This window comes from Ovis canadensis, chromosome 1, assembly GCF_042477335.2.
Source record: "Ovis canadensis isolate MfBH-ARS-UI-01 breed Bighorn chromosome 1, ARS-UI_OviCan_v2, whole genome shotgun sequence".
In the NCBI taxonomy this organism is placed as follows: domain Eukaryota; kingdom Metazoa; phylum Chordata; class Mammalia; order Artiodactyla; family Bovidae; genus Ovis; species Ovis canadensis.
Window position 1 is genome coordinate 275,791,510 of NC_091245.1, and position 12,869 is coordinate 275,804,378.

At 44.3% G+C, this 12,869-nt stretch overlaps 1 pseudogene; it reads right to left on the minus strand.

Annotated features, from left to right (window-relative positions):
• Window positions 1-11,122: 11,122 nt before the first annotated feature.
• LOC138430618 (ubiquitin carboxyl-terminal hydrolase 46-like) lies at window positions 11,123-12,477 on the minus strand (annotated as a pseudogene).
• Between the last annotated feature and the right edge of the window lie 392 nt (window positions 12,478-12,869).

The window sequence follows — 12,869 nt, forward strand, 5'->3', positions numbered from 1 at the left end:
GGCAGAGACTTGCTTTCTCCGGCTGTCTTTAAACAGGGTGAGGGCGGGTGGGGAGCACAGGGCCCAGCCAGTTGGCCAAATGAGCTCTAAAGAGAATATCGCTTGGTGTACTCTGGTGAGGAAAAGCCCCTTTCCTTCTGGCATCTTACGGGCATCTTATGCAAAGGTGAAGATGAAATGCTTTATAGTGTCAAGCCCAAGAACCACACTGAGGATGGCACTGTGGAAAGAAAGGGGCTGAGTCCCTGAGCACACTGCTGGGTTTTGATGACATCACTGAGCAGGTGTAACAGACCTGGAGTGACCTACCCCTGGACTATCAAACACATTTATTAGCTAAACACTGCCAGTCAGGCTTTCAGTCACTTGCATATTAAAAAAAAAAAAATGAAAAACAGCAGTCCTGATGGATGAGTGTTATCTGATTGCCTTCCAGAAAAATCATACTGGTTTTCGTTTTCCCCAGAAATGTGAAACCATGACCAGTTTCCCCTTGCTTCCCCAAACACTAGGCGCATGGTAGAGTTTCTCTTTCCAGATTACACTAAATCTGCACTTCACGTCAACTCAGAACTAACACCAAGGAAAGACTGCTCTCCAGAGGGCTCCGTTCTCATAGCAATTCACAGGCTACAATGTCAGCTCAGTTCAGTTCAGTTGCCCAGTCGTGTCCTACTCTGTTCGACCCCATGGACTGCTGCACGCCAGGCCTCCCTGTCCATCACCAACTCCTGAAACTTGCTCAAACTCGTGTCCATTGAGTTGGTGATGCCATCCAACCATCTCATCCTCTGTCGTCCCCCTCTCCTCCCAACTTCAATCATTCCCAGCATCAGGGTCTTTTCCAAGGAATCAGTTTTTCCCATTAGGTGGCCAAAGTATAGGAGTTTCAGCTTCAGCATCAGTCCTTCCAATGAATATGCAGGACTGATTTCCTTTAGGATGGACTGGTTGGATCTCCTTGCAGTCCAAGGGACTCTCAAGAGTCTTCTCCAACACCACAGTTCAAAAACATCAATTCTTTGATGCTCGATTTTCTTTATAGTCCAACTCTCACATCCATACATGACCACAGGAAAAACCATAGCCTTGACTAGACGGACCTTAGTCAGCAAAGTAACGTCTCTGCTTTTGAATATACTATCTAGGTTGGTCATAACTTTTCTTCCAAGGAGTAAGCATCTTTTAATTTCATGGCTGCAGTCACCATCTGCAGTGATTCTAAAGCCCAAGAAAATATTTAAGTCTGTCACTATTTCCATTGTTTCCCCATCTATTTCCCACGAAGTGGTGGGACCAGATGCCATGATCTTCGTTTTCTGACTGTTGAGTTTTAAGCCAACTTTTTCACTCTCCTCTTTCACTTTCATCAAGAGGCTCTTTACTTCTTCTCTTTCTGCCATAAGGGTGGCATCATCTGCATATCTGAGGTTATTGATATTTCTCCCAGCAATCTTGATTCCAGCTTGTGCTTCCTCCAGCCCAGCATTTCACATGATGTACTCTGCATACAAGTTAAATAAGCAGGATGACAATAAACAGACTTCATGCACTCTTTACCCGATTTGGAACCAGTCTGTTGTTTCATGTCTGGTTCTAACTTGTTGCTTCTCGACCTGCATACAAATTTCTTAGGAGGCAGGTCAGATGGTCTGGTATTCCCATCTCCTGAAGAATTTTCCACAGTTTATTGTGATCCATGCTGTCAAAAGCAAAGTCAAGGAAGCAGAAGTAGATATTTTTCTGGAATTCTCTTGCTTTTTGATGATCCAGTGTATGTTGGCAATTTAATCTCTGGTTCCTCTGACTTTTCTAAATCCAGCTCGAACATCTGGAAGTTCATGGTTCACATACTGTTGAAAGCTGGCTTGGAGAATTCTAAGCCACCAGCTAGCTGCCTGCTTACCTAGCTATAAGGGTGACTTCTGTTCAAAGAATACGTAGTTAAGATCTTTTTCTGAGCTCTGCATAGTAAAAAGCATAGGGAACCTAGATGCAGTATGTTACGGCATTGCATCAGTTGCAGCTCTTGTTTGCACACACAATTTGGGGATCTGGTGTTCAAGGTTAATAACCCTCAGCTAAAGTAGGCCATGGAGGCCTCTGAAAGCTGTGAGCAGGAGGCCCTCTGCCTGGCTATAGTGCTGTGATAGACACACACTAGACAGTTTGTACAGGGGCCTGACTTTCTTCCCAGCAGTGAAACAGGAGCAAACCACAGTTTGTATGGATCAGGTCCTTTCACCCACTGACTCTTGGAGATTTTGAAATGATTTCTCTAATAGTCCAACCTTGCCCATGAGGAAACCAGGACCCACACAGGTTAAGAGTCATCTCCCTGCTGTTCCCTTAGCTCAACACTATAGCTGATAGAGTGGCTGGTTATTCACAGGGCCTCTGATCTCAACTCACCAAAGAAAATCCTCCCAGCTGGTCCAAAATAGCTGCAATTGACAGAAGCATGGGACATTCTTGCAGCAAGTCATGACAATTTTCTCACATAGCTACATAATAATGATCTTGTTACAAACTGGATTTTATTCAGTACCTGGATATGTATCAAAGGGTTGTGAACCAGTCATATTCCAGCAGAGAGACCCGCAGTCGTAAGGTTTTGTCAAAGGATGCAAACTGGAGTTCAAAGTAATAGTGGTTCCTCTGTAGTTATATAAGCATTTACTATGCAGACTTCATTCCTGGAAACTGGGAATGGTGAATTGTGAGGATTGGGTTATTTTTATCTTTTTTCAAGTAATGCCTTTTAATGTCTAGGACATAAAAATCTAAAATTAGCTTCCAACAAATTTAGTGTCTGTCAAGGTATAAAGTCCTTTTGCTTCCGTGATGATGCCTGTCAGGATGCTTCTAGTATTTAGAAGTAGACAAGGATCTTATCTTTACAAATGACTGGTACCTGATACACATCAGTTAACACAGGCAGTAACAGAAAGCAAGCCAGCAGTGTAAAACCCTGAGCATCATTCAAATTATAAAATTGGAGAATTTTAAAACCAGAAAGATCTTAGGCAACCCTGAGTCTAATGGTTTCATTTTGGAGATGAAGAAACCAAGGATCAGAAATGTAATTAACTTATATTATTAATGCTGTGTTAAATAAGATTCATTTAAAAAAAAAAAAAAAAACCTAAGAGGCAAGGATATAGGTGGGGATTAGCATTCAGAGTTCCTGTCTCTGTGGATCATGGAGTCCTACAGGTTTGGTCTCTGGTTCTCTACATTGATCCAGCCTGAATGCCCAAGTCTTCTGCAGCAGCTAGCATCTGCTCCCATGGGTACCAGTATCCCCAGGCAAACAAGAGACTGGCTTACCTGGCATCCACGCCTTCCTTTTTCTCCCTTAGGGCCTTGGATGGAGCTATCAATTCCAGGATCCCCCTGAGAAAATGACAGTTTCTTAGCTCAACTGGACAGGAAAGACAGGAAAAGAAAGTACAGGAAGAAAGATTGAGGGGGAAAAAAAAAAAAAGGTACCAAAGTGGTGTCTTTTCATTGCCTGGATCTGCTCAATCATCCCCAATACTCAATGCAACTAAAATTCCAAGCTCTTTAAGAACCCAGATGTTCTATAAGATGGGTTTTCTCTCAAATCTCTTATTTGTTGCAATACTTAGACAGGCTGAACAGACGTCTCATTAATGAGTAATTCATTGTTCTCTGCTGTTGTGACCAAGGAAACAGTTCACAGTCCCTGGATGAAAGCAGCAGAAACCGCTCAACCACCACTCACAGGATCACCCCCTCAGCCCAGGCGCTCCATGCTCTCTACGTTGTCCAGGTGGTCCCGTCAAGCACTTAAATCACATTAAAAAATAAGTGTGATTTTTTAAAATCACCTATTGCCTAAAGGGAGAGGAGAAGTGAGACTTAAATTAAAAGAGCAATTTAGGACTTGAACCTTAAAGGATTACCTGCCAAAGAGGTGAGAAGGAGACACAGGAAAAAAAAAAAAAAGCATACTTTCATCGGAAATCTGTGACATGCCTGGCCCTAGATGTATATTACCTCATTTAACACTGACAACTCAAGAATTAAACCATCTGTGTATGAGGAACTTGGACCTCATCTCCCCACCTCCAAGTCCCTGGGTCTTTCCATAGCTTCCTGATGCTCCTTCGTATACACACATGTAAGAAAAAAGAAGAAGGCTTTCTTCATCACAGATGTGCACAGCTTTAGCAGAGCAAGTGATCTCATGAAAACAAAAAAAAAAAGGAGGAGAAAGAGACAAAAAATGCTTGCAGAGCTCCTAACTGCTGTCGATGGGGAACCAGAGACGGGGAGCCACTGCTATGAGACGATGACATGATAAGCAAATGGTTGCTTCCCTTAAAATCTGCTGTTAAAGGTACCATCTCTGTGTCCTAGTTCCTACAGAGCCACAGAGTCGAAGGGAGCCGCTCCACTGCAGGAACCTTCCACAGAGTGTGTTACAGTACACGGTGATGGACAGGGAGGCCTGGCGTACTGCAGTCCATGGGGTCGCCAAGAGTCAGACACGACTGAGCGACTGAACTGAGCTGAACTGATGGAGGGTACACACACTCTGGGAATAGTGACATGGGGCACCCCCTCTGAGATCTGGGTCTCAGGCGCACAGGAAAAGGATATTCTCTGGGCTCTACAAGAAGCCGCCACCTCATGTTACTGGAGACCCCTCCTCAACCCCTCCCTGGCCTGATATAGTGATAAGAGGGAATTCATGACTTCAAATTTCCATCCTGCTGATTAATTTACTAGCAAGGCAAATTTATTTGACTTCTCTAAGACAATCTTTTCTCTTGTAAAAATGATACACCTATCTTATTAGGGCTGTTACAGGGAGTCAATAGAATAATAAATTAAAATGCTAAGTATAAAATCTGGCGTATGGTTCCTATTTTGTTTTGCCCAACATCTAGCTCCTCCTTTTGCTGACCCAGATACTGGCTTCTAGAGTTATCCTCCACACCGATGACTTTGAACATGTTCTTCCTTGCCTATAAACCTTCCTGCTGAAAGTTTCTAGGCCAGCTGATAGCCTGGAACACCCTGTATGTGCCTCTCATAGAGGTCAGAGTGCAGACTGTCTTGACTTCCTGTGTTCCCTGGAATGCCTGAGTTCTGCCTGCCCTCAGCACATCCTCAGAAGCCCATAGGACATCAGCAGGGATGTCTGGTCTCTTCCCCTTCCTCCTTCCTCACCATCGGGTTTTACTAATCCGTTAAATTGCCCCCCATCTTCACTTCCTCAGTGAAGGCTTCCTGACTGCACAGGCTGGATCAGATGCCCCTGAAATTTACCTCCTCTTCATGTGCTTATCTCAGCAGTAATCTCACATCTATTTCCATGATTGTTTCATTCATGTCTGTCTTTCCCCATAAAGGCCAGTTCTGAGACACACTTATGAGACGCATTTATGATTGAGACATATTTATGATCTGAGACATATTTATGATTGAGTGGATGAAGAAGGCCGCTCTCTTTTAGACTCCTCTCCAAGTCACTGCGTGCTCCCATTCTTCTTCATTTGCACCTTTCTTACAGATTGTATTTTATCCTAATCTGTGTTAGAGTTCTTCCTCTACAAATCCAATCTCCTGCACCCGTTAACCAGCTCTTTGTTGGTCATAAGCATGACTTGTTTACCTTTGAACTGTCTCTCTACCAAAATGCCCTGCAGATAAGAAGCACTTGAAGGGCGTTTACTGAGTTGAACAAAATCTGGCGGAAACTGAAGGCTCTCCAGTCTTGAAGGAAGTATGGTGTGCCCCACCTTCTCCATAATTTTGGCCTACAAACTACAGGTTGGAAATTGAACCTCAATAAAAAGCCATGCTTTGTAACTCTCCATTTTACTTATCAGGAAATCAATGCATTATTCTAATTCCATGAGGGTAGGTACAAAGAAATAAATAAATTTCACCTCCTTTATCCAATCAACAGAAGCTGATTATGGTGCTGTGCCCTTCAGGCGGGATTCCATAACTGACTACTGATGTCTGCCAAGGGCACAGGAAGGGGGAGTGGCGATACTTACACGGGTATCTGCCTTCCCTTACACAGAGTGGTAACTGCAAGCAGGTAGTGCAAACAGTGCACACGGGAAGGACACATAGAAGGGGGAGACCACCAGACTGACAGGGCCAAGGAGGGCGTCACAAGGCAGAAAGAAAGAAGACGGAAAGTGAAGGAAACGTGATATTCAAATAAGCACTGAAGATGGAGGCAGGGAGGAGATGGTGGAGGAAGAGAGTGGGAGCCTGGAGTCAGCCGAATGCAAACTGGTATACACGGGGTAAACAACAAAGTCCTGCAGGATCATACAGAGAACACTATATGTGATAAACCAGAAGGGAAAAAATATGAGAAAGAATAAATACATATGTATAACTGAATCACTCTGCCATACAGCAGAAATTATCACAACATCGCAAATCAATTACACTTCAATAAAGTTTTTAAAAATCTTGTACAAAGATGGAGGCAGGGAAAGGGCATTCAAGGATGGGGTGCTTGGCGCAGGCTGAGACACAGAGGCAGGGACACAGAAGGAACCTTTAAGAGACAGTAGGAAGTACAATCTGGCTGGGAAAGACAGGTTCTTGGCCGAGATTAGAGAAGGGTGCGGTTGAAAGGCCTTGGACGCGAGATGAAATCCTTGGTGACAGGAGCCACAGCAAGCTGGTGAGACAGGGAATGACTCATGTAATAAACCACAAAAGGTAGGCAACTTGGACTACCTATTCCTCTCACTCTCAGCAGAACCGGGCCTTCAGCAAAGATTCCAAATAAGCATCTAGTATCTATTGCCCTCTAACTCCCAGTCTAGTATAAAGTCACTGGGTGATTCTTTCCCAGAGCTTAAAAATAAGCTGTCAAGGTAAGTTTATGCTGCAGGAATATGAAAAATAGGAGTGAAGGATATCCTCACACTCTACCCTATTTCCTCAATTCCCTTTTTTTCCTGATGACCCTGGGACTCCTTGATCACCCTAGGAAAAGAAAAAGAAACATGCAAAGAATTCTCATTACATTAGCCACACCAGAAACTTTTTCACATGCTTTCACATTCTAGTCAAGAGCAGGAAGTTCTAAATCTGACTCTACAACAGACTAGACATCCTGAAAAATCATGCCTTACCTACATCTATGAGCTGATAAAGAAAAAGAGAAATCCTTAGAGTTCATAAAAAAGAGAAAGCAGGAATCTGGGGAAGCAATAGCCATTGGCTTCCCTAAGGACTTCTGATCATTCTGCAAGTATGTGGTGTGAAAACCACATATATTTTAATGCGCTTCCAGGAAGCAGAGCCACAGAGTGCATGGCAGAAGCACTCCACTCAGGCTTCAGCGACTTCTTGCAGATAAAGTTCCATCAAAAATGAGTTTCAATCAAAAGTCACAACACACTGAGGAAGAAACCAGCAGAACCAACAGACAGCAAATCAGACTTGGAATGACTAGAGATAATCAGAATTACCGTATCTTTCATACATTTACATAACCAAAAAAAAAGAGTAAAACAGCCACTATATTTTTTATTTTTAAAAAAGATCAAGCAGATTGGAGAGAAAACTCAAACAGAACTTCTGGAAGTGAAAATTAGAATAACCAAAATTAAAAATCCAATTGGCAGGTTAAACTGTATGTTAAACACAAATGACAAAAGGATTGATGAGCTAGGAACTGAAGAAATTATTCAGAATCCAGCACAGAAAGACAAAGAAATAGAAAATGGAAAAGAGAGACCAAGCTATTGAAGATAAAATGAGAAGGTCCACAAACTTTCAACTAGACTTCCCGAAGGAGGTCATAGAGAAAACGGGAAAAATAAAAACTTTGAAATGATAATCTTCTAAGGCTTTTCCAAAACTTAAGAGAAGGTACAAAAGCTCAGATTCAGAAGCCTAATAAGTCCCATACAGGATAAGTGAAAAGTAACCCACACCTGGACCGGTCACACAGGATTGCAGAAACTGGAAACAAATGGAAATCTGTGAAGTAGCCGGTATTTTTTAAAGATTGCTGACAAAGGAACAACCATTATTTGATAGATAACCTTTATTTTCCTCCACAAGGACCCTTTAATTAAAGGGTCCAATACTCAAACAATTTAATAAATACATAGAAAACAAAAGTGAAAAAGCAAAATAACTATGGTGAGATGAGGTTCTTCCAAAAAAACACTCTGTCTTGTCAAGCACCTTGGGAATGTGAGCCAAGGAAACACTGTCATTTTGGTCCCTGTCCACTCACACATGGACACTCCCTTTGACCCACCTGTATCCCCAGCTAACTCCAATGTCTCCTCTAGGGAAGGTTCCATGTTAGTCCTGGGCCTTGCTGGGGCCTCGCACACCCACCGAAAGGCTAACAGGTGAACTGGTGTGCAATGCGACTCCTGCAAGGAAAGGTGAACTGAAGTGAAGTCACTCAGTCGTGTCTGACTCATTGTGACCCCATGGACTGTAGCCTGCCAGGCTCCATCCATGAGATTTTCCAGGCAAGAATACTGGAGTGGGTTGCCATTTCCTTCTCCAGAGGATCTTCCCAACCCAGGGATCGAACCCGGGTCTCCCGCATTGCAGGCAGATGCTTTACCGTCTGGGCCACCAGGGGAAAGGTACTGCCTGGCTAAGGAGAACTAGGCTGGAGGCAGTCTCCGTGGGGTCTCCGCCCTGCCACCACCAACTGTAAAACACCAGTGGGCTTGGAAAGATCCCTTGGAGAGCTCGGCAGCATCAGATAAAGGAGAGATAGAACTCACGGACAGAAGACAAGCAGCACTGAAAACAAAGAGCATAGAGCCGTTTCCCTGAAACTTGGTTTTGATAGGAAGACAAGAAAAGCAACTTTCCACCATACATAAAAGCTTCCCCCACTCAGCTTTGCCTGCCCTGAGCTCCACACTTTCTCAGTCCCTGGGATTCGAACAGCCGGTAGGCACAGCCTAGGGCAGCCACTAGACACCCTCAACAGCTTCTCTTCTCCAAGTTCCACCTGGAGGATGAATTTAGTTTCAAGGTTCCTTTTAAACCTTTTCACACATGCAAACGTAAAGCTATAGTTTCAGCTCTTAAAACGTGGACATCCACCCCATTCTTCTGTCCTTCTGTTGGAACAAAGGCAGAGAAGCTAAAAATGGGGAGCAGTCTTTCCAAAGATGAGTTAAAGGAATGCACTGAAATGAGAAGTCGTTTAGGAAGATTACTTCCCTGGTGGCTCAGGTGGTAAAGCCCCGGTCTACAATGAGGGAGACCTGGGTTTGATCCCTGGGTCAGGAAGATCCCCTGGAGAAGGAAATTGCAACCCCCTCCAGTATCCTTGCCTGGAGAATCCCATGGACAGAGGAGCCTGGTAGGTTACAGTCCATAGAGTCACAAAGAGTCAGACACGACTGAGCAACTTCACTTTCTTTCACTTTCTTTAGGAGGATTAGTAAAGACCCTAAATAGACTGTGCACATTTATAAGAAAAGTCATTCTAATTCAGCCAGACTGTTCAGTGGCTCAATCGTGCCCAACTTTTTGCAACTTCATGGGCTGCAGTATACCAGGCTTACCTGTCCTTCACTATTTCCCAGAGTCTGCACAAACTCATGTCCATTGAATCAGTGATGCCATCCAGCCATATCATCCTCTGTCATCCCCTTCTCCTGCCCTCAGACTTTCCCAGCATCAGGGTCTTTTCTGATGAGTCAGCTCTTCATATCAGGTGGCCAAAGCATTGGAGCTTCAGCTTCAGCATCAGTCCTTCCAATGAATGTATGCTCAGTCCTTTGTCTGAATCTTTGCAACCCCATGAGCTGTAGCCCACCGGGTTCCTCTGTCCATGGGATTTTTCAGGCAAGAATATTCCAATGAATATTCAGGGTTGATTTCCTTTAGGATTGACTGGTTTGATCTCCTTGCATCAAGGGACTCTCAAGAGTCTTCTCCAACACCACAGCTCAAAAGTATCAGTTCTTTGGTGCTCAGCTTTCTTTATAGTCCAACTCTTATATCCATAAATGAATACTGGAAAAACCATAGCTTTGACGACAGACCTCTGCCTTTTCATATGCTGTCTAGGTTTGTCATAGCTTTTCTTCCAAGGAGCAAGCATCTTTGAATTTTGTGGTTGCAGTCACCAACCACAGTGATACTGGAGCCCAAGAAAATAAAGTCTGCTACTTTTTCCCCATCTATTTGCCATGAAGAGATGGGACCGGATGCCATGATCTTAGTTTTCTGAATGCTGGGCTTTAAGCCAGCTTTTTCCCTCTCCTCTTTCACTTTCATGAAGAGGCTCCTTAGTTTCTCTTCTCTTTCTGCCATTCAATTTAGTTCAGTTCAGTCACTCAGTTGCGTCCGACTCTTTGCAACCCCATGGACTGCAGCACATCAGCCTTCCCTGTCTATCATCAACTCCTGGAGCTTGCTCAAACTCATGTCCGTTGAGTCGGTGATGCCATCCAACCATCTCATCCTCTCTTGTCCCCTTCTCCTCCTACCTTCAATCTTTCCCAGCATCAGGGTCTTTTCCAGGGAGTCAATTCTTCATCAGGTGGGCAAGGTATTGGAGCTTCAGCTTCAGCTTCAGCATCAGTCCTTCCAATGAATATTCAAGACTGATTTCCTTTAGGATGGACTGGTTTGATTTTCTTGATGTCCAAGGGACTCTCAAGAGTTTTCTCCAACACCACAATTCAAAGCATCAATTCTTCAGCACTCAGCCTTGTTTATAGTCCAACTCTCACATCTATATATAGCTACGGAAAAACCATAGCTTTGACTAGATTAGAGTAGTATCATCTGCATATCTGAGGTTGTTAATATTTCTCCCAGCAATCTTGATTTCAATTCTAAAATTAGCAAATGTCATTCGTCTAAACCTTACTACGATCTGACTGCAGTTAACACTACCTCAGACTAACTTAAAACCACGAGTAGAGCTGCATGTAGGAAAATGAAGGGGAGCTAGGGGGAAGGTGGAGGAGTCACACAGCCAGACCCCCGAGACAAAGAGTACACTGCTGGTGGGCCTCTGGGGGGGGATGGGTGTCTGCAGAGAAACGTCTGCAGCTCAGAGTGCTTTGAACATTTCCCCCCATTCAGATGAGTCCCACAGTCCTTTAAGTTATTATCTTGATGGATAGAATAAAATATATCCAGATTCTGAATTTTTTTATATCTAAAGTCAGGCCATAGAATTCTTCAGTAGCTTGGGCACCCATTTTCTCTACCACATCATCATCAAACAAAAGCTAGAAGCCATGACTTTTCACCACAGTAAAATGGACATAAAGCCACGATTAGGAGCGCTGCCCCAGTGGACCGCCAGCACAACCAGGGCATACACACAGGCCAGATGCTCCATGTCACTGCAGGCGTTGGAGAGCTACGGTCCCAGCAGGAAGACCACCTGCTAAGATCGTTTGGTGTACGTGGAGCTGCTCCACATACTTGTACCGCTTGACGTACAAGGCCAAAGTCATGGGCAGCTTTCTGACGCGCATCCTTTGCTGGGCCTGCAACCTGCTGCCTGACAAAATTCCTGTCCACAACAGTGCTTCTGTGTTGCTGAAGTCTCTCAGACAGGCAGCAATAGATATATTCTGCTCCACATGGACACAAAGGTCAAGAAAATCTTCATCTTTTGCTACAAACAGTTTCACAGCTCAAGCATCAAGTTTCATGGGTGAGTGCTCCCTGAGAAATCTCATGGACACAATTGAGTTCTGGTTTATCATTCTCTGCTGGTAGGCTGCAGTCCGTGGGGTCGCTAAGAGTCAGATACGACTGAGCGACTTCACTTTCACTTTTCACTTTCATGCATTGGAGAAGGAAATGGCAACCCACTCCAGTGTTCTTGCCTGGAGAATCCCAGGGACATGGGAGCCTGGTGGGCTGCCGTCTGTGGGGTCACACAACTGTAGGGAACAAGGTATAAAGAAGGTTGAGAAGTGCTTGCAAACGAGACTCTCAACCAGGGCTGAACATTCTTGCAAACGAGATGTTCAGCTAAGAATCCTGTTTGTTCCCGTGGGAAAAGAACATTGCTTGCACACAAGGATGTTTCTCCGATTCCTCAAAAGGAACAGACCCTGGGACAAAACAGATTCTAAGTTGATTAGGAAGCTCCCCAAAACAAAGTCTTAGCTGCAGTAAATAAGCCAAGGTAAAGGTTATCTCGCCCTGCGCCTGCGCACTGTATAGTCTCTGAATCGTAGTGCTTGGCAGCTTGCCCTGTAGGTTGTTGTGCAAGGAATATTAAATAAAGCAGCTGTAAGAAGCAAGTGTTAAATATAAAGATTCAAACCACTCTGCAGTGTTGGGGTTTCATCCCGTCGCCAGCACACGACTGAAGCGACTCAGCAGCAGCAGCAGCAGTTCCTTCCCGCTGCCATTTTTTAACCTCCCGTTTCGTTGCTTCTCTCCCTGCAGGATGTTCCCATCCAGCAAATGATTTAAACGTTCATGAGCATCCTGCTGCATGTAATTGTCTAAGAGATCGCTTTCGTGTCTCAACCTCGAAATGCACTTCTTTGGTGGGGTCACACTAACCTTCTCCAGAGTGGCAATGCTGTGGAAACGGTCTCCCAGACAGGTCAACAAGTTTTCCTTCTTTCTGGGTTGGGCCTTGTATGCCAGGACATTCTCCCAGAACCTCTGGTGGGAGTTCAAGGCTGCAGCACGGAATCACAGCAGCATGTGTTTCTGAAGTTGATCAATTCAAAGCATTGTTCATTGATTGGAAACTGCACTGAATCAATGTCTTTTTCCAGAGTAGAGGCATTGGGTGCCCTTTGAGGCACCACTCAAAATATTTGAGAAGGAGGAAAACAGGTGTCCTTCTCTGTCAAATCATCACAGAATACTGCAGGCAT